The sequence below is a fragment of the Cibotium barometz genome, chromosome 41, assembly GCF_041138505.1.
Source record: "Cibotium barometz isolate CiBa-2024 chromosome 41, ASM4113850v1, whole genome shotgun sequence".
Lineage (NCBI taxonomy): Eukaryota > Viridiplantae > Streptophyta > Polypodiopsida > Cyatheales > Cibotiaceae > Cibotium > Cibotium barometz.
Window position 1 is genome coordinate 24736356 of NC_141086.1, and position 23682 is coordinate 24760037.

Consider the following 23682-nt stretch of genomic DNA (forward strand, 5'->3'; position numbering starts at 1 on the left):
GTCTGTGGACACCCAGAGTTTGTGGTGGATTATCGTTGTACAGGCGAGACAGCCTCCTAGTTGTGAGTCTCGGTTCTTTTGGCTTCTTTCGCAGTCCACATATTTCTTGCACCAGTGGTATGTGGACCAAAATCAATTTCCATGCCAAAACCATCCTACAAGTATGCATGCGGCAACGAGCAGGAAAGCCACTAGGAAACGCAGGGGTAGCAGAGACCCCATCATGGCCTCCCAAAGTAAAGATTTTGTTGTTCGTTACGTCTTTTTTTATTTGTAATGTGAAAGCAATTATTTAAAAAGGATTAAAGCTATATTTAAATATTCTTATAGGTTTAATAGGTTAACTATAGTAACTTAAAGCATGTTTATAGTTTACAATTATACTTTACTTATTTATAGACTTTATATAGCTATATAAATCAAACCTATTTATATATAAACCCATATAATTTAAGTTTATAAATAACCTATAGTTTATAAATAAACCTTTATATATAGGTAATATAAAGTTATAATCGATAGGCTTAAAGATTTGATTATAAAAATATAGCTTTTATAGTTTTATATATAGGCTTAAAGTTTATAATTAATAGGCTTATAGGTTTGTTTATATAAATAGGCTTAAAGATCTACATAAAATATTAGGCTTATAGGTTTAATAGGTTAACTATATTAACTTAAAGATATATAAATAGGCTTAGAGGTTTAATAGATTAACTATAGTAACTATATGTTTGATTATATGAATAGACTTAAAGATATATATAAATAGGCTTATAGGTTTAATAGGTTCACTATAGTAACTTAAAGTCTATTTATAGTTTATAATTATACTTTATATATCTTATTTATAAACTTTCTATAGCTATATAAATCAAACCTATTTATATATAAACCTATATAATTTAAAGTTTATAAATAACCTATAGTGACTTAAATTATATACACTAACCTATATATTAACCTACAACTATAACTATATAACTTATAGTAACTTAAATTATATATTTATAACTATATAGCTTATAGTAACTTATAGTTAATAGAAGCTTATTTTAATGCTACTATATTATAGCTTATTTAATAAATATAACTGTAAGCTTATAAGTTTGATTATAGCTTTTATTATGGGTTAAAGTATATGTATAAATTCAAGGGGATTTTGGTACAAAGATAGGGCAAGGAAATGTATCCATACCAATGGAGGAATGTTTGAAAGATGTGGTCCTAACTTTTTCTACAATGGATACTTCATCTCTGCAAGACTCATTATGGAGTGCCGTTCAATGTCCAAAGATTATTTTGCAATCTACTATCATGAATGGTAACTTAATTTGATCAAACGAAAGCTATAGCGGTGATGAAGAAGGGGATCATTCTGATCCTCCAATTACAGATGCAATTCCTATAACAAGCCCAGAATTTGAAACATTGATTCCTACCATAGATTGTTAGGTATCAAGGACTGTATGAAGGAATAGGGAAGATCAATTCACACACAAACCATGATTACATAAACACTTCTATTGCATTGAATGAGAGACTACAAGTTTATATAGATTTTTAGGACTAATAGAGTCTGACCTTTTTTCTAGATCCTTGGTTCTCATCATGTGAATGAGAGACTACAAGTTTATATAGATTTTTAGGACTAATAGAGTCTGACCTTTTTTCTAGATCCTTGGTTCTCATCATGTGAAGTAGGTATCTTCTTGGAGTAATTGGTTTTATTGATCTGCATTATCTCCACCACATGGTAGAGCTAGACCTCAAATAATTCTAGCTCTACAATGCGGTCTAGGTAGAATACAGCTCTACCACGTGGTAGAGCAAGATCAAATGAAATTCTAGCTCCTTGGTTCTTGTCATGTGAAGTAGGTCTCTTCTTGGAGTAATTGGTTTTGTTGATCTGCATGGTACACAGTTAGATCGATGCATTCTAGCTCCACCACATGGTAGAGCTAGACATTAAATGCAATTCTAGCTGCGCCACATGGTAGAGCTAGACCTCAAAGTATTTGATCTAGCTCTACCATGTGGTAGAGCTGTATTCTACCTAGACCACATCGTAGAACTTTAAGGTCTAGCTCTACCATGTGGTGGAGTTAGAATGCATCAATCTAGCTGTACCATAAACCACGTTGTAGACCTAGAATGCCTAGAGGTCTAGCTCTACCATGTGGTGGAGCTAGAATATATTGAACTAGCTCTAGTATCTGGTAAGTTCTATATCATGTGGTGGAGCTAGAATGCATCAATGTAACTTTATCATGTAACGGAGCTAGAATTCATTGATCTAGCTCTACCATGTGGTAGAGCTATATCAAAATAATCTATCTAGACACCATGGTATCGCTAGAATGCTTTAAAGTCTAACTCCACCACATAGTAGAGATAGTCTTCAATGGGTTCTATCTCTACCATATGATAGAGCTAGTTCTTGCTCGGCCACATGGTAGAGCTATACTTCATGGTAGAGTCTGATGTAGGTTCCAATCTTAAAAAAAATGCTTGCTAGATTTTATTACTATTTTAACAAGTCCAACATGATTATGTGCAAGATGGATTTCCAATCTTCTGGAGGGAGGGTCTACATGATGTTGAACAATGATTCTGTTGGTATTACTGTGTGTGTAGAATTGATCCAAATTCCACTTGTATAGTGGAACAAAGATTGGTCAAGGAAATGTGTCATTACTTGTGGAGGAATGCTTGAAGGATGTGGAACTACCATTCCCTACAATGGATACCATTTATCTAAAAAATGCATTATGGAGTAATGTTCGTTGGCCAAAAATGCTTTGAAGGCCTTTCACAAGGGAGCTGGAATTTGGAGAGTGGAGTGAAAGATGTAGTGATGCAGATCAAGAAGAGCCTGTGGAACCTCCAATTGTAGATGCAATACCGATAATATCTCCAAAACTTGACATGCAAATCCGACAATCTTGAAGAATGAGATGGTTCTTCTAAAGGATGAGAGCATGATGCAAACTATCAATCAAGGGACTATCTTATATGTGTTTCCATTTGAATGTGTCAACTTTCAACAACTTGGTGATGATTGTGTGGGTGTGGCTATTAAAAGTGCAAATGAATTTCAAACTATGCCGCAAGTGGACAATATCACCCTAGTTAAATGGCCTATTAAACAACCGACAATGCCATTGCAATGCTATGTTCCGCTTAATGGCATGCATGCTGAACATGCTGATGTATGTAATGAGGATAATGATGGAGACGTAACTAATGAGGTTAATGTTGCCCAAACCTCTGCAAAAAAGATGCTACACTTTCATAAACAGGATTCCAAAGCAGAGACCACAACTAGCTTCTGCCTTTTATATGTCACGTGAATCAGTTCAAAGGATTTCATCCATTGTTTGTTGTGCAAAAAAATGTTGTCAGCTAATCGATCGTGATGTACTAATGAGGATATGACAAGACTTTTGGGGACAATCTCAGGAGTCTCGTATAAATTATGTATATGATGTGCTTTCTACAGCTTGGCATTGTGATTCACCTCAAAAAATTAAATATGAATTTAGGTTAAATGGGGTGATTGTTTGCTGTAGAGCATGGTATGAGATGCATGGTATACCAAAGACATTCTTTTACCGTGTTGTTACAGGGAAAAGTTTGAGTCCGGTGTGTGTCAATATTTGCATGGAAACATAGGGGTATTGAGGAGAGGCCTACAACATACTAGTGAGGCAAGAGCACTACTTGATGAATTTGTGAACATGAACTTTGAGCCTACACCACACAAAAGTAAAACAATGCTAGATGGCTCAAGGGAAACCAGGTTGTCAATTCCATCAATATTCAAGCAAGTTGACATTTTAAATGAAATCAACGCAACACTTGAGCAGTTGGGACATGAGAAGAGGCTATCAAAGTCATCGTTTAGTAGAATTTGGAATAAAGAGTACCCACAAGTGTCCCTAACAAAGGCAAGTGAGTTCTCCAAGTGCACCTTGTGTAGTGGTCTCAAGGCAAAACTAGAAGCCAAACCTAGTCTAGAAGAAAGAGCAAGGCTCCTCAGTGAAAGAGATATTCACATGCAACAACAACAAAGTTGCAGGAGCTTATACTATGCATGGCGCATATTTTCAGAAACCCAACCACAAAAGTATGTATGCATCATCCATGAGTGATGACAAGATGGATCAAAAAAAAACAGCCATTCCCAGACTACGGGTCCTTCCCAAGGGTGTGGATTCGGGATATAATTTACCAATTGCATTGATTGGTATGATCACTCATGGGGCCATGCAGAAGGTCATTATGGACACTTTATTTTGAATGGTTTATGGCCATCTGATCCCAATCTAACAATTGGCTCAATCGCAAGTTGTTTACATAACTTAGAGAGGATGGATAAGCATCCTCTTGGTGATCTAGTAATACAAATGGGCTTCCAAGGAGCAATGTTCCACTTCTACATGCTTTAAATTCAAGGACAACTTTAGACAACCACAATATGAGTGATGGTAAAGATCCCATTGTTGAACCATGTATAAATCAAGGAGACACAATGAATTGGGTTTCCTCGTTCCGCAAGTTGCCAGAAAACTTGTTGTGCTACAACTAGATAATTGTGCTGGAGAAAATAAAAATTGGTACTTATTTGCCTATTTGTCATTGCTTGTTGCACAGGGTGCTTTCAAAACTGTACAGTTGGGATTTCTAATGGTCGGACATACACATGAGGATATAGATGCCATGTTTAGCAGGTTTTCAGAGAAATTAAGAGTGGGGCAAACCTTTACTTTACCACATTTGATGGATACTTTAAGAACCAGCTCAACTTCTTCTCCAGCTCCCTTCATGCTTACAGAGAGGTCCCTAACTTCAAGGCATATTGTGATGGCTACATTTGTGATGGGCAAGAAGCATTTATAGGTCACTCCAAACCACTTCTATTCAAGTTCTTCATGGAAGGAGACACACCGGTAATGCAATTTAAGGCACATGTAGCTATTCATAATTGGAGTGGAAGTATCCGTCTTTGGAAGACAGACAATGAAGGTAAACCAAGGTTACCAAAAGGAGATCCACCTCTACTACCAATGGTGGCCAAGCATATAAAGATGCATGCAGAAGTAATATCAGGATTGAAGGGTTACATAAAATGTTGGTAGAATCTAAGTAATGGTTCATTTGTGCCAAGATACTATAGGCCCGTGATAGATTATTCGAGTAATGTAATCGAAGAGCTTGGAAAACCAATACAATCAGAGGCAAGAAAGTACACAGATTTTTGGCCAAAATATGAAGGGTCCCATCAATTAGATGATATGAATGTTGAACAATTGCAGGCACAAAGATTCTTAGGTATTGAAGAACATAATGATCATTATTGTGGGCCCTGCACGGGATAAACCAAGGGAGGCATTTAACCCTATGCTACATGTTCAGCAAGGACACTTTGTCATGCTGCACCCAGATGACACAAACATCTATCCAGTTTGGCTTGCTATGGCTGAATCGGATATTGACGATGAGCCTACATCACCAAATTACAAGAAACTCTTGATTCAATATTGGGGACCTTGTGCAAGGAAGAAAGGTTTGACAGATGCTCAAGCTTATGCTGATTGTTGGAAGGGATATTGGCAAATTAATGAGGCAGAACAACAAGTATGGAAAATGCTAATGCAATTCTTTGGTCGTGGAAACCAAGGAATCCACCACCATACAAAAGAATCAAGATACCAGAAAAGGAAGCCCGTAAAGCAAAAGCATGCTTAGGCTTGGCTTGTGAGGATGAAGCTCATATTGATGGTTCCTTCAATGAGGAGTAGCATTTGTAGCTTCAATATTGACAATGTGGATTTTTAGGTTAATATAACTCTAATATCCAAAAGAGATGTACTTTGGTATCTTATTTATTTTTTATTTTTTTCACTTATTGAATGAAATTTTTCTTTGTGCCTCCTATATTTTTTTGATATAATAATGTTTCTATCTTATTTGTTCAATTGTTTCACAAATTTTGTGCAGTGTACAACTCAATTGGTGCAGGTCCTTGTAAAGAAACAAATACCACTTTCTTATTAATGGTGTTTATCAACACCACCTTCCTACATGATTATCAAACTCCTTTTAAATATGTTTATGCACAAATACTAATACCACTTTTTTGGTTTGAACGGTAATTATCAACACTACCTTCCTCCTATATTAAGAAATTCCACAACAACTTTTCCCACATTCAGTGGGAAATTCCCATAATACATGAAACCTCTCAATTTCAAAATTCCCATAATGTGGGATTTTTGCCATAGTACCGAATACGGTCTTATTTCTTAATTCTTGGCCTTGGAACCAAATATTAAATTTAACGCATCATCCCATGCTTGTTTTGTCATGGTTTCGGAATCAATGTGATGAATAAGTTTGGTGCCCAAGTGCAATCCAATTAATGACATTGCTTGTTTATCTTTTTCATTCTAATCCTCAGTTGGATTAGTAGGCGTATTCTCGTTAAATAATTTTCATAGCTTTTTCATTCTAATCCTTAGTTGGATTAGCAGGCGTATTCTCTTTAAATAATTTCCATAGCTTTTTTTGCATGAGAAGATACTTCATTTGTGTATCCCAAAACAAGTATGAAACCTTCCCCAAAGAACTCAACATTTGTGGTAGTGTTAAGTGCCATTGCAAAGGTCTTACCAGAGTTTTACTCTCGGTAGTGTCTGATTGCCTACAAATTGGCAATGCAATTCACATGTAACGATATGATTTGAATACATGCGAGAGTTTGAAGTGCCAAACACAATCCCCTTTTATGAGTTACAACATCAATTTATGCTCAAAACATTCTTGGAGGATTTAATTAAGCTTAGAGGAAGCAATTTCGATGGGTCTTTTTGCATATCCCTCTTGCTCTAATGAGAGGAAGTGGCACCAGCAAGATCTTCAACTCAAATGTACCTAGGACCCTAGATGTGCTCCAAAATTGGTGATTGGTTTTTTGTTGAATATGGCTCATTGAGTGGACCAAATAGCTTAAGGTGTGAGCTAAAAGTAGTTCAACCTATTCGTAAGCTTTTGCTAAGAAGGCTTAGTCTAATTGCGAGGCTATGTGGAGAAAGGATCAAGTCACCTAAGAAACAACGATTTCTAGCTGTATGCATGAATTTGACGAAACCCTCTAGTGAAGTGAGTCGTCTAGGTGTTGAAGATATCCTCCTAAAGTTTGAGATCCCATTGTGGCTTGTGGAATGAGAATTGAGCCTGACAAGTTTGAGCCACAAAGGGGATCAGAGGATAAGATTAGGATTAGTTCCTTAATAACATAATTAGTGTAAATGATGCTAGAGAGATACTAAGGAGAAGTTCAAAAGAGAGAGGGAAAGCTCTGATACCATGAGATGAAATTTATGATACCCTAATCAATGTATATGGAAGCTTACCTAATTACACTGATTAAGTTAATCTAATCCTATGAAGTATAAAGCCTAATTACACTGATTAAGTTAATCTAATCCTATGGAGGATGAATCCTAATTACAAACATAATGATAAATTAATTGAACTAATCACTCATGTTCATTTTAGGATATAGGATGGAAACTTGTAGAAAGACTTGAGAGCAACTTGTGTTCATTGCTTAAAAGTGACCCCTTTTATATGATTGAGGTACACCTCTTACAAATGTGCTCACGTGGGATGATGTACAAGTGTGATGATGTGGCCCCATGTTTGTTATCTTGGCCCTTTACTCATGCCTTTCTCTTACCCTATGCTCAGTGGCACCACAAATCTCAACAACCCTCTTACTAGTTACCTTGTCTAATGTATACTAGTGACTATGTATAAGTGATTTGAGATTAGAGGAGAGATGAGAACCCATAGTATGCAAATCTCTAACGACACTTGTAATGAAGTAGATTTGGTTGCACATGCACATGGGGAATGGGGCTTAGGCACTTGGGCTTAGGGACTTTTACATGTGTACTTTTAGGGGGCATTGGGCTATATTAGGCATAGGGCTTATGGACATTGTACACCCTTTTGATCATATTCACTCTATAGACATTTATGTCTTCTTGGTGCTCATGCCGAAGCTTCCATGGCCATCTTGGCTATTGCCCCAGGATGGTGACCCACACCCATGTTGTCACTCCATGCCTTGAGTGGCCAACCCTAGTTTCTTACATTGGTATCACAGCTCTTGGCTTAGATCTTTGCTTAGGGAGTGATTAGTGAGAATTATTTTTGGATTATACTTTATCCAATTTTCAAAATGATTTTTTTAAATCTTGATTAATGATAATAATTTTTGGATTACTATTAATTTAATTTTCTAAAATGCATTTTTTAAATCTTAATTAGTGTTAATCATTTTCAAAATTAATTAATTTCTTGTTTTGACAAGATTAGCAATGAAATTTGTGTTAATAATTTTTGAATTTGTATTAATCACTATTTTCAAAATCCTAATCCACTTTACTGCTTGTTTTCCTAAACTTCTTGATTTTCTTGAAAGTTTTGTTGATTTTTGAAATTTGAGTTTGTAGAGAATTTAGCAACCAATTTGGAATGATTTTCACTACAACATATTGATCGAGGATATCACACTTAGCAATTTTTAGGATTCATAGCGTCAGAGTCGGTAATAGCCTCGGTGTCTGCCTTGGTGATGTACAGTAGATAACAGAGTCGATACTGGAGTTGGTATTAGAGTTGGTATTTAAACTACATTTTTGACTCTAATATTGACCTTACTACCGAGTTTGTTACCGACTCAAACATCGACTCTAATACGAACTTTAATATTTGACATAAGTTATAACACCATATTAGATAATTTGGGAAAATTCCCATTCCCATTTGAAAAATGGGATCATGGTGAACTTGTCCAAAATTTTGTCAAAACCCCCTCATGTGACATATCGTTATAGAAAGGTCTTCAAGAGCAGAATCTAAATCTACAATCTATGACAAATTTGGAGCTATTATATTTAGATATGTCCAAAACTATATAAAAGCTTTGATTCCCAAAATGCAGACTGTCCTAGAATGGCTACAGCCATCTAAGGACATGTAAATATTTGGAGCATATTAACAGTACAATTATTGGAGACAAACACAAAAAACATTGTATTGATCACATCAATATTTACATTGAGCTTGGGAAAGAAAAAAGAAAGGGTTTAAGGCCTTAGGCATACAAAATAGTGATCAAACAGATGACCCAGTTGACACTAATCTTCCTTGTCACTAGCATCCTCCTCTTGCTAATCTCCCATATCTTGCCCTTGCTCCCTCACATCTTCCTTGGGAAAGAAAAAAGAAAGGGTTTAAGGCCTTAGGCATACAAAATAGTGATCAAACATATGACCCAGTTGACACTAATCTTCCTTGTCACTAGCATCCTCCTCTTGCTAATCTCCCATATCTTGCCCTTGCTCCCTCACATCTTCTTCCTGGTTGTCTTCATCAAAAGTGATTTCAGCGGCTTCCAAGGGCCCGAGAATATCCTCATACAAAACAAAATCAAGCTAAGACTTGAGAGGAAGAACGAGAGACTACATCAATGACATCCTAAAGAGAAAGAGATAGAGAAAGAGACTATGTACCTCCTCATCACATGATAGAGGATCTTGGTGATGAGGCACTTTATGCCTTTCCTCCTACCATACCCTCTCTCATGAAAGGAGTGGCCTTATGCCCAATATACTCAAACTACAAGATACACAAAGAAAAATATTAATACATGTTATTATGCCATGAAAAAAAAATAGCATACAAGTTGAAATACGTATGAAATCCTCGCTAAAGCTTACCCAACGGACAATGGCAAGGTGAGAAGAGGAGCCCACCTCTTAGCGCGCTTTGGCCGCATCCGGTTGCTTCCATTTTTCGGGCTCGTGTCTAAACTCCCTCTTGATAATCTTCCACTCATCTTTGTCTAGCCAATTTGGCTTCCCTTTTCCCTCCCTATAAGCATCACAAGCCTCGATGATGGCTCATGAAATCCCTCATTCTTTTGTTCATGTAGGATGTGGAGAAACGATCATCCATAGAGAGTACAGGAAACTCCCGATGAAGTGTGGAGATCACATAATCCTTTCTCCCCTTGTGTTTCTTCCTCCAAGGGAGCATGACACTATGGCAAAAGGCCAAGGTTATCAAATCATGCATCCATCCAAAAACCTTCTTCCTATCCTCATTTTGGCTGGTGCCCCCCTCATCATCCACAAGATACATGAGTAGCCCTATAGGATCTCTCTACGCGGGGTGCCAAAAGGGGTGCGGGTCAGTGTAACCTCAATAAATGCAATGGCTGTAAATGGGCTTGCAGAATCACGATGTCAAGGTGTGGCTTGGGGTGTGTTTATACGAATATGGGGACATGGGATCCACGAGACCGAGAAGGTCATCGTGTGGGGGAGGATTGATGGCATCGGTGTCACCAGAACATCCTCGCGTGACCTCTATTCTCGATCTCTCCATCATGAGGAATAGACGAACGCTTCCGACCTAGAGGCCAAAGCTCGTGAAGTGGATGTGGAAAGAGAGACTATGAGCTCAGAAGCTTCTCTATGCTGTTGCTCGGGAGTCATGCAGGCCATAAATGCCCGATACTCCTCGTCAGTGAGAGGGACAACCATATGATCTAGACAAAACTCCATGTGATTTAGTAGACATGCTTGTGGCTTAGACACGTAATTAGGCTCTATGCATGCATGCATGCATGCCTATGGGCATAGAGTCTAAGAATGGAGGCTAAGATATACATAGCTCTATGCATGAATAGAGCCATCGGATCCATGCCTCCATTCTAAGGCTCTATGCTTGCATAGAGCAATCATGCATGCATATGGCTCCATGCACTATTTTCTTACATTATCTTGATTAGAGAGCCTACAATTTTAAATATCAATCCTTTAAGCTCTTTTTTTTCAAGATTAAACCATAGATTGTCAAATCTGAGTTCTTGGAAGAAACATTGCAAGAAGCAAGTTGCTGTGTAGAAAATCAAGGTTGCTATGTAGAGTTTTTATATTATTGTGCAGAGTATTCAGATTGCTATGCAAAAAATTATAGAAGTTATAGAAAATCCAAGAAAGTGCAGAGTATGCAAATTTTATTGTAGATTTGAAATCTTTATAGTCTTTTTGGGGAAACTATCCTTCAATATCATGCCAGATTGTTGATCTAAAAAAATCTCACACAAGACTCTCATAACCCTAGGTACCCAATGCATTACGCGTAGCTCACACAAGACCATTACACAAGATTCACATAACCCTAGGTACCCAATGCATCAGGTGCAACTCAAAGTTCTCAGGCACAGTAGCCACATGAACCACAACCAAAAGATCTAAGGGTTCTCATGCACAACAGCCCCACCAAGCCATCCACCACAAGCCAAAAACATAAGTATGAAGAGGATGTGTCGGAGCTGAGATTAAGCCAACAAGAAGAAGCCGTCATGTAAAGGAGAGCTTAAGATCTATGAGAGGCACTCTTCTTATTATTAGGAGCTTTGCCATGTACGGCCATGGCTAGCATTATAGGAGCATAAACAACCCAAGAAAAATAGGAAGAAGCCATCATGCAGAGGCGCAGCACAGGAGAAGAAACAACACCAAAAAACAAGAAGAAGCCATCATGCAGAGACACAACACAGGAACTTTGAAGAGGGCGTTAACAAAAAAGAGATAAAAGTAGAGAAACTTAGGGAGGGAACATTAAAGTTTAGGGTTTGGACCCTTTTTCACATTGTGGTCCTCCACAACCATTCTCTCTATCGCCCACATGCCCGCCCACATTCAATTTTTTTCAAGCCATCCACACTTCCTCCTATCACTTTGACCAGCCTCTTTACCCTTTCACATTTTCTTGAGGATTTGGATTGCTTCACACACACGCACACAAACCATTTGTTATTTGAGGAGGTACTGTCACACAATTTTGGTTTTTATTAGTGCTTGTTTACCTACACTGCGAGCATTGGGATTTTTGTTCACACACACATCTTGGCCCTTGTTTAGTGTATTTTGGGCATTTACACGTGCATTTTGGCCCTTGTTCACACGCAGGCAGGTCATTTGAGCACATTCGTGTTTGTCCACATGTGGTGTGGCATCCTTGAGCACATTTGGGGGTGTTTCCACACTTTTGGGCATTAGCGAATGACATGGGGATCCATTACTACCTCTACCCCACCTAGGATTTCCATGCTACCCACCATCATCATCGTCGAAATCACTATAACTCCATCCCAAACGTTGATCGTGCGGCATCCGCTCAGACCCTATCACTTTTGCTCTATGCCCATGATCTTAATTTGCCATTTTAGGTGAGGAGATGCATATCAATTGGCAAGTTCATACATACATTTGGCACATCGCAGCTTCGACCTCTAGATCCTTCTTCACCGACATCATGCTATGATGACACATCATATTCATCTCACATATGGATATCTGAGCTTTTGAAAAAAGCTCATCAATTATTTAGTTGACTTAGGGCTTTCCATTTGCAGCAACTTCTCTACCTTAGATGGGTCTAGGACTATTCCTTTCTCACTCACTTCATGTCCTAGAAGCACTACTCTAGTTCTCACTATCTTTCATTTGGCTGGGCTCAACAGAGCTCCATCATCATCAAGATGTCTATAGAAAACATCAAGCTTCTACATTCCTCAATGCACATGTGGGTATTCTGGGTGACCTAGAGCCCCCCGAGCACCGTATGGTCAGCACCCTCTAGGTTCCTTCGCAGGTGACCTAGCGCTTCACTCATAGACCACTTCCTTGGCCCCTCATCCATCGTACTGAAAGCTCAGCATTTTAACTGAACCAAGGCTGGTCAAGACCTCCGCCAACCTTGCCACGATGCGAGACATCCTTCTTTGACTCTCCGTCAGCTGTTGCAACCACGACCTCATTCCATAAGATAGTCAAAATGCTTCCCCCAGCATTCTTGACGTAAAACAATCTCTAAAAAAAATAGGTTTCACATGCAAATACAGTTTTCAAGCTAAATTCTCCTCTTTCTACATCATTCCTCATCATTTTACATCATTCCTCATCATTTCTCATCATTCCACATCATTTCTCATCATTCCATATCATTCCACATTATTTCTCATTATTCTATATTTTTTCACATTAATTCACATCATCCCAAATTCATTCACATCGTCTCACATCATTCCACATTCATTCACATCATCTCACATTATTTCACATTCGTTTGCATCATCCCACACCATTTCCACATTCATTCACATCATCTCACATCATTCCACATTCATTCACATCATCTCACATCATTCCACATTCATTCATGAAAGATTCCTCCCCCCAGCCCTCATGATATCCAGTATCTTCCCCTGTAATTCATTCCCCTCTTCAGAAATATAAAAGATCTTGTTTTTACCTGTTTTGGCCTGGAGAGAGAAAATATTCTAGAGAGATAATATTCAGATTTTAAATATTTTTTGGATAGAAAAATACCTCATATTATTAAAATAAGTTTCCTTGAAGCAGAAGTTCAAAAAGATTTTTAGAAGGTGCATTAGAAATTAAGTATAATCTATTCAAGAGGCATTATCCTAGGGGTGAAGATTTTTTCGAAATTTTAAATTAAGGTTCCTATGGACCAATAAGATTCATCCAAATGTAGGGAGGAGATAAATAGAAGAATAAAAGGAAAATCCCCCAAAAATGAGTAAATACTCACATAAGATGAGTTGACTAAGGACAAGGTTAATAGTTAAAAAAGAGAGATATTTAGGTGAAATGATGCATTTTTGACATCTCTGCATGGGGGAATTCCTCTCATGAAGAGGGCGCCTCTTTCACATGCTTGGATGAGTTTTAAACTCCCAAATAATGAGATATTTTTATCTCTCCTCTCTCCTGTTTCAACTAGATCCAAAAAGTGACCAAAACTGACCCAAAAATGGTAAAAAATTGACCAAACTGATCTGGAAAATTCTAGAATAAGTTGGCTTGGTTAGAGGCTCACTTTTTTCTATAAATAGAAGCCCTCTCCTTTGTTGAAACTTAATAGTGTTTTATGCACTGTTACTCTGCTCCTCCCAAGCCAAGAACTGTGAATTTATTAATAATTCACTAGTTTTTGACATTTCCCTCTTCCAAAGATTGGTGGCCACTCTTGTTACAAACAAGAGTTGAACCCTCAAACCATCAAGCCAAAGGAAAGCTCCAAGAAATTAGGTAAGTAGAGAATCTTGTATTTTTCTTTATTGATTTTATGTTTTTCTAATGTTTATGATTGTTTGAAGTGATAAATGGATGTTACGCCTTGATCGAAAGGCTTTTCCCCTCTCTCTTCTTAGAATCAACCCTTCTTTATCCTAGTTAAGTGAAAATTATTGGAATTAAACTTTTTATAATGTTTTCTCTTTTATAAGTGAATTTTGATTAGTATAGATTACTTTAAATCAATTAGAGTTATTTTTAAGACAAAATTAAGTAAGAAAATTTAAAAAATGGTCAGCCATACAAAGTAGGTTATGGAAAAATTTTTAGAAATAAGAATTATCTTTTATTATGCTAAAAGAGTAATTCCTATCAATTCTATACTCTAAAAGTGTCATTTTCATGCATAGAAGATGCATATTGATTATTATTATTCTTATGCATAAAGGAATAATTTTCTTTTATTATGAAAGTATTACTTTCATCAAAATAGATTTTTATGCATAAAGAAATAATTTTCTTTTAGTATGAAAGTGTTACTTTCATCAAAATAAATTTTTAGGCATAAAAGATTATTATTTTATTGTAAAAGTGTTACTTTTATCATATTTGATTTTCATGCATAGAGGTATGCATAAAAGATTATTATTTTATTGTAAAAGTGTTACTTTTATCATATTTAATTTTCATGCATAGAGGTATGCATAAAAGATTATTATTTTATTATAAAAGTGTTACTTTTATCATAATTGATTTTCATGCATAGAGGTATGCATAAAAGATTATTATTTTATTGTAAAAGTGTTACTTTTATCATAATTGATTTTCATGCATAGAGGTATGCATTTAAAAGGTTCTTATTTTATTGTAAAAGTATTACTTTTATCATATTTGATTTTCATGCATAGAGGTATGCATAAAAGATTATTATTTTATTGTAAAAGTGTTGCTTTTATCATAATTAATTTTCATGCATAGAGGTATGCATAAAAGATTATTATTTTATTATAAAAGTTTTACTTTTATCATATTTGATTTTCATGCATAGAGGTATGCATAAAAGATTATTATTTTATTATAAAAGTGTTACTTTTATCATATTTGATTTTATGCATAAATAGGATGCATAAGAAAAATTCTTTTCTTCCAAAAGTGTAATTCCTACTAAATTGGATTTATGCATGGAAAGATGCATAAAGAAATCTATTTTTAGTTCAAAAGAGATATTTTTGTCAATTTTGATTTTATGCATAGGAAGATGCATTAAAGATTTGATTTTCTATTCACAAGTGTCATTCTCATTTAAAATGAATTATGTATAGGAAGATGCATAAAAGATTGATTTTTATTTTGAAAGTGTTAGTCTCCTTAAATTGGAATTTATGCATAAATAAATGCGTAAAGAAATCTTATATCGAAAATAAGAATTCTCTTGTATTCTATAAATAGATATGAGGATGTGAAACTAATCAATTAGATGAAAATGAACAAGGAATAGATAGAGATGTATGTATGTGAAAGAATAGATGTAGTTATATGTATGTGAAAGAAATGATGTAGATATGGAATGTGGATGTGGATGTATGTAAATGTGAATAAGGATGTGGAATGTGGATATGGATGTCTGGATGTGAATGGAATGTGGATGTGGATGTATGTAAATGTGAATAAGGATATGGAATGTGGATATGGATGTCAGAATGTGAATGTGAATGTGAATGTGAATGTGGATGTATGTGAATGTGAATGCATGTGAATGTGGATGTATGTGAATGTGAATGTGGATGTGTGAATGGGGATATGGATGTAGATATGGAATGTAAATGTGGATGCATGTGAATATGAATGTGGATGTGTGAATGGGGATATGGATGTAGATATGGAATGTGGATGTGGATGTATGTGAATGTGAATGAGGATGTGGAATGTGGATATGGATGTATGGATGTAATGTGAATGTGGATGTATGAATGTAGATGTGGATGTGGATGTATGAATGTGGATTTGGATGTGGATATTTGGATGTGGATGTGAAAATGGATGTATAAATGTAGATGTGAATGTGGATGTACGAATGTGGATGTGTGTGTGGAATAATCAAGTCGATATTAGCGAATGGAGGAGATGAGATGTCATGTGAATCAGAATGTGAATGAATAATATAAGATCTGAACGAATGAGACATAATGAGAAATGGATGTGAGGAGACGTAATGTAAATTAAGAAAGATAGGAATGGATGTTATGTGAAGTGAATGAATCCTATATGATGGGATAGAAAATGATGTATCTAATCAAGAATGGATACACATATGAATTGGAATTGGATAATATGGATTAATGTGGAATAATGTGGAAAGACGAGAGTTCAATATAGAAACTGTATTTGTGACCTATTTGTAAATGACTATTTTATGTCAAGAATGCTGGGGAAGCATTTTGACCATCTTGTGATTAAGGTCATGGAGACCTAACTAATAAAGTTGCAACTGTTAACAGAGAGTCAATGGAGGACATCTCGCGTAGCAAGGTCGACCGAGGTCTTGACCAGCCTTTGTTCGATTTAAATGGTGAGCTTCCGGTACGGAGGATGAGGGACCAAGGAAGCAGCCTATGAGTGAAGCGTTAGGTGACCTGCGAAGGATCCCAGAGGGTGCTGACCATACGGTGCTCGGGCTCTGGGTCATCGAAGATAACCACACGTGCATTGTGGAAGATATTGGAACAAGGAGTAAGAGTTGTTTTATGAAACTGGGCATGGATCTGGTTGATTGACCTTGCTGGTCCTCAACGAATGAGTCCATGGCTCTCTTATATGGATCTGTTGATTGATCTTGCTGATCTTCAACGAGGATTCCATCTTGATTTTTATATGTGAAAATATTGTCGGGTACTATGAGCTAGGAACTATTGAAAAGGCCCCTGAGTGAACAGGTGGTGAGCGTTCTGGTTGCCAATGATGCCATAAGTGCACCGATGAATGTATGATCGGAAATATGGATTCAACCAGAGATTTTGAGGATTGTCATCAGTGACATAATGGTTTCATTAAAGGATTGTTTTAAAGTTAGTTGATGCTGAGAAAAAGGCAATTTCATATTGGGTGTGTAAGTGGTGTGAGTAGTTTTATGTTTGCATAACTTTCGACTAGGGAGCCTGGGAACTCTTTTCCCTGGTACCCGGGATAAAACCTAACCAAATTCCTAATTGGATCCCATCACTACAGTGGTTGGGCAGTTGGCTAACCCATGGGATTGAATGGGGTTAGGCTGGACTGATGGATCCTTAAATTGAGACTTAATTTCTGTTTAGTTCGATAGATGAAGTACATCCCGGACAAAAATTGCTCGATGGAAAAAGGATCAACGGCTGTGCCTCTCGATGAGGAAAAAAGCATTGGTCTCTATGATCCAAGTGCAATCTGTCCCTTGATCTGACTATGGAACTTACGAGTTTGGTCAGATCTAGTCAGTTAGTTAAGGCTGTTGACTACATTAGGAAAAAGTTATCCTGGTGGAATCGCCTGTGCTTTCCGGGCAAAGGAAGTTTTCCGGGTTCGGTTTTGGAAAAACTGATGGATTAGTCTCTAGTCCGGATATCCGTGGACGAGGCCCCGAGTGTGGGACCCTACCCTATGCAAGAAGTGCTACTTCCGCTGCTAGCACCCCCGGATCCGTTGCACGGTGGGGACAGGGATCTCACAGTTGGTATCAGAGCTATTTGGCTAATGAGGATCAACCGAGAAGCCAATTATGTCAAAAATTTATCAAGAGGCACTTAAAGGTTGTAATTGTGTGATAAAATTCATACAATTTGATATTCAAACTGAAATTCGTAAATTGGTAATTGGGTCTTCAGGCGGAAGTACCGCAATTGTATAGAATCCTTGACTTGCTTGAGGTCTAGACATGATGGTATTTACCTTATAGTTCCAAGAACCATGACTACCCGTATATACCGAGGGTATAACTGCAGCTCTTTACTGGCTATATATATACGAGTAAATCTAAGACTTGAAATTATAAGCATTAATGCTATGCAGTTGATGAATTCAAATGTGGTTGATATGATTTTTACTGGCTGTATATATACGAGTAAATCTAAGACTTGAAATTATAAGCATTAATGCTATCCAGTTGATGAATTCAAATGTGGTTGATATGATTTTTAAATTCTGGTTGAGAACTGATGAGTTGATTTGGATTCTGATTGAAAACTGATGATCCCTGAAAATTGGTTGAAATGTAATAAGCTGAGCGAAACCGCAATGAGGATAAATGGGACGAGTCCCTGTGATAATGCTCGTAGTTGGAATGACGTTAATAACTTCAGCCAATCACTATGAGATTAGTGGATTGTGCTGGCAGATTGCTACTGTTAACTTTTGATCAGTGGATCAAGTTAAGGGATGATAAATTAAAAATCTGAAAAATAGAAATCCCCATGGAGGACTGTTCAGATGGAGGACTGTTCAGATGGAAAAATTTAGTCTACTGGACCATGGAGGACTGTTCAGATGGAAAAATTTAGTCTAATGGACCATTATTGTGATAAAGATATTAATGAGATATTCTGAATGATTTGTTATTTGATAATGCGTTCTATATGAGTATCTTTATCCCTTGATTTTGTGGGGAGCCGACCTATTTAGAGAGCCCCGGAATCAGTTGAATCAAAATTCGGATTGAATCATAAATAAAGAGACTTAACAAGAATTTTTGTATTGATAGGAACATGGACCAAGGTCGTGGTGGTGGTAGAAATATTAACCCCCAACTCGATGAAGAAGAGCTCGACCATATTGGGTGTGTAAGTGGTGTGACTATTTTTATGTTTGTATAACTTCCGGCTAGGGGGCCTGGGAACTCTTTTCCCTGGTACCCGGGACAAAACCTAACCAAATTCCTAATTGGATCCCATCACTACAACGGTTGGCTAACCCATGGGGCTGGATGGGGTTAGGCTGGACTGATGGATCCTTAAATCGAGACTCAATTTCTGTTTAGTTCGATAGATGAAGTAAATCCCGGACAAAAATTGCTCTATGGAAAAAGGATCAACGGCTATGCCTCTCGATGAGGAAAAAAGCGTTGGTCTCTAAGTACAATCTGTCCCTTGATCTGACTATGGAACTTACGAGTTTGGTCAGATCAGTTCAGTTACTTAAGGCTTTTGACTACGTTAGGAAAAAGTTATCTTGGTGGAATCGCCTGTGCTTTCCGGGCAAAGGAAGTTTTCCAGGTTCGGTTTTGAAAAAACCGATGGATTAGTCTCTAGTCCGGATATCCGTGGGCGAGGCCCCAAGTGTGGGACCCTACCTTGCGCAAGAAGTGCTACTTTCGCTGCTAGCACCCTCGAATCCGTTGCACTGTGGGGATAGGGATCTCACAATTCATATTATCCCACATCATTTCCACATTCATTCACATCATCCCACATCATTTCCACATTCATTCACATCATCCCACATCATTTCCACATTAATTCCAATCTCTACAAACAAGATGGTCTCTTTTCGCTTTGAGTGAATCAGGTTTGATTATCAACTTTCCTCGATCTAGTTATTAGAAATTTTGTTCCACAATCAATGAGGTTAAGAGTAGAGTTATTCTACTTTTCGTACCGACAAAACTTTCTAAGTCTCCGCCATCACTTGGCTTAGTTAAAAATAACTTTTTCTAAACTCAATTCAATTAAGTCTAAGTTACCGTTCACTTTTGGATCCGCGATCTTTTTAAGAATTTCAGATTCCTTCCCCAGGGAATCTAAGAATAAGTCAAACACAAATATTTACATTCATCTAACTAAGCATGTTTCTGGTCTTTTTTTGGGAAATCCTTTTCCTGTTTAAAGTGTTCTTAAGATTCTATTTCTTGAGAATCTAGACGTATACTTCATAATTCCAAAAGTTAAATATGTTCGTGATTCCTCTTTCTGATTAAAAATTTATCCATATTTTCTCGATGCATTCCTATGAATATTTTCACATTCTTTTCTCAATTTTTCCAAAATAAAATATACTCAATATTTCTCTTTTTGAATAAAAGATTTATGCATACATCCTAATGCGATTTACAAAATTAATTATACCCATAATTCCTCTTTCAGCATTAAATACTTATGCACATATACTAATTCATTTTTTTATCTAAATGAATTATATTCTTAATACTTTCCATAATTCTCATAAATTGAATGAATCTAGAATAATTTGTGCGCATAATCTCCTTAATTTTTTTGGAAAAGGAATAATGCTCAAAACTCCACTTTTAGCAAAAAAAAATAGTATGCATAAATTCATTTTCTAATGATAAATTTTTTATCATGGTTTCCCTGCATTTTCTATGAAGTGAGAATACTCAAAATTCCACTTTGAATATAAAATTTAATTTATGCATAAACCATTTTCTAATGATAAACTTTTACCATAGATTCTCCACATTTTCTATAGAATGAAAATACTCAAAATTCCACTTTTAATATAAAATTTAATTTATGCATAAACCTTCATTTTTTGATGATAAAATTTTACCATAGCTTCCCCACATTTTCTATAAAATGAAAATACTCAAAATTTCACTTTTAATATGAAATTTAATTTATGCATAAATTCATTTTCTAATGATAAAATTTTTGTCATAGCTTCCCCACATTTTCTATGAGATGAGAATTCTCAAAATTCCACTTTTCTTCTTCCACTACTTCTGCTATGGTGACTGCTTTGGCTGCTGCAATCTGAGGCGGAACTCTTTCTCTTTGGTTGCCCCAATTCTGGGAAGGAGTTCTGAGGCTACTCTAAACAGAATTTTGCTCCCACCATGTGGTACATCTAGACTTTAATGGATTCTTGGTCCACCACTTTGAAGAGGTAGCTAGCTCCACCAAATTGTAGACCTATTGAAATCTAGATCTACCATAGGGTAGGATTAAAGTAAATGAGAGGATCTCTAGCTCTATCATCTTAGATTTATAAGCAAGATTTTCAGATTCACTAGCTGGCCATTGTGCGACCACTAAAAGTAGGATTTCCAAATTCACCAATTGGTTATGTAAAAAGTGAATTTGTCAATGAACATGTTAGGATCCATAAGTTGGTGATTCTAGATTCCAAAGTCCAATTTGAAGAGAGTTACAAAAATAATAAAAGCATTGTATAAAATCAAAATAACTAAATACTACTAAAAAATGAACCAAGGATATAACAAGTCAAAACATCACCAAATCAAAGTATTGAAGATACACGGAAAGCCCATTAAAAAGTTACATACTGTCTTCATAATACCAAAAATCTCAAGCTGAACGAACTTCACCATGTCTCGATCTTTCCGTGGTATTCCTTTGATTGTTAGTAATAGGTGGAACTGGTTGCTCATTTCTCGGGAGGATGAGAATCAACTATAGAAATATAAGATAGAGTCATTGGTCCTAGATCCTCAAAAGTATCCACGTCCACATAACTAGCAACAAATTATAGATGAATTTTGTTAAATTGTGAACCCTGAAGACTCCAAATATCTAAGTACCACTGTCATCGTTGATCAGCAGGAGGCAAAGTTAACACTGATCGAAACTTCCACCACTTTTCTTTTCTGAGATATCTTTCACCTGCAACAAAAACCACAATTGTTAATTATAGTTATTGTATTCTTACACTTAAAAAAAAACTTAAAATATCATATTCAAAAATCACAATATATATCCATGAAAACACTGTGGAGGAGATGAAGTGTATTTCCCATCTTGGAGCTCTCAATACATTTATTAGTCTTGCTCTACCACATGGTAGAGCTAGATAAATGCATTCTAGCTGGACTTCAAAGTATTCTAGTGCTGGTTTTTCAATGGATATTATCTCTACCTGGTGGCAGAGCAAGATTAATAAATGTATTGACCAGAATGCTTTGAAATATAGCTCTACCATCATGTGGTGGAGCTGGAATGCATTCTTCTAGCTCTACCATGTGGTAGAGGTAGACTTCAATGAATGTAATCGGCTGAGGTTGAATGTAACTATGGTAGAGCTATACTCTACCTAAACCACATTGTAGAGATAGAATGCTTTGAGGTCTAGCTCTACCATGTGGTGGAGCTATAATTGCATTTGAGGTCTAGCTCTACCATGTGGTGGATCTAGAATCATAGGGGTAGAAAGCTTTGAGGTCTAGCTCTACCATGTGGTAGAGCAAGAATGCATCGATCTAGCTGTGTTCCATACACATCAACAAAAGCATGTGGTAGAGCAAGAATGCATCGATCTAGCTGTGTTCCATACACATCAACAAAAGCAATTACTCCAAGAAGAGACCTACTTCATGTTGAGATATCGAGCTCATCTAGTGAGGCGGTGGCCACTGATGACCCACCTGGGGGATAGGCTCCATACTTACACCACTGGCATGGTTGGTGAGATCTTGGGTGATATGCGGCCAGTGGGATGACAGGCTGTGTGAGCCATTCTAGAGACTGGCATAGTTATAGCGCCAACTCATTTAGTTGGGTTCACACTATAGAGAACCCGTATATGTATTTGGTTGAGTACCTTTCATATTGTGTGTAATCTTATCTTGTATATGGTGTGTTGAGTGTTGAGTAGAGAAGAAGAAGATTTTCAGCCTCTCACCTTGTGTGTTCTCTATTAGGGTTTTGTGAGTGTGTGTGTGTGCTTGCAAGAGTTCAAGCTCTCTTCCCCCCTGCATCTTTTTATGGTATCAGAGCCTTGTTCATGCTAAGGGCTGAGCTACAAGCAAGAGAACCACAGGAAGCGGTACGAGGGTAAGAGCTTCAACTACTCTTCCCTATTTGTGTTGGTGACTACACCCTTGTCGGGAGCTTTACGGGAGGCATCGGCAACGATCTCTGATTGAGGAGCTTTTTTTGCGGGAGTAAATCTATAGGACAGAATTTTTCGGGCCGAAAACGCTTTTCGGGCGCATCTGGACCTCCGTTTTTTAGAAAGCAGGCGATTTCGAGCACTGCGAGTAACTCATCGATTCTCTGCAGAACTCTGTTTTAAGAACTGCAGGAAGACAGATTGACTGTGCAGACACTGTGGGTGTTACAAAGAGGTCTACAGTTGCCATTGGGTGTATGTATGTATGCACATTGAAGTCACTGGTTGTGACATTTGAGAGTACTACAGTACCGCTATGCAGAAAATACAGCAGTTTGTGTATAAAAACCAGAGTGCAGTTTCTGGTAAAATTGTGTGTTTGGCAAGATGTCAAATGATGGGATAACTCAGATTCTGGTTGAGAAGCTTGATAATAATAACTTCCATGCTTGGAGGTTCAGGTTGACGAATTTCCTGATGGGAAAAGGCTATTGGGACTACATAGAAGGTGAACATGAAGAGGCACCGGAGATACCGGATATAAATCCGACTGCTCTGCTGCAGATGTGAAAGAGTTTAAAGAGTGGAACCAAGGAGCCAAGAAGGTTATGTATTGGCTATCCATTAGTATACAGGACACCATGATTGGGCACATTCAGGATGC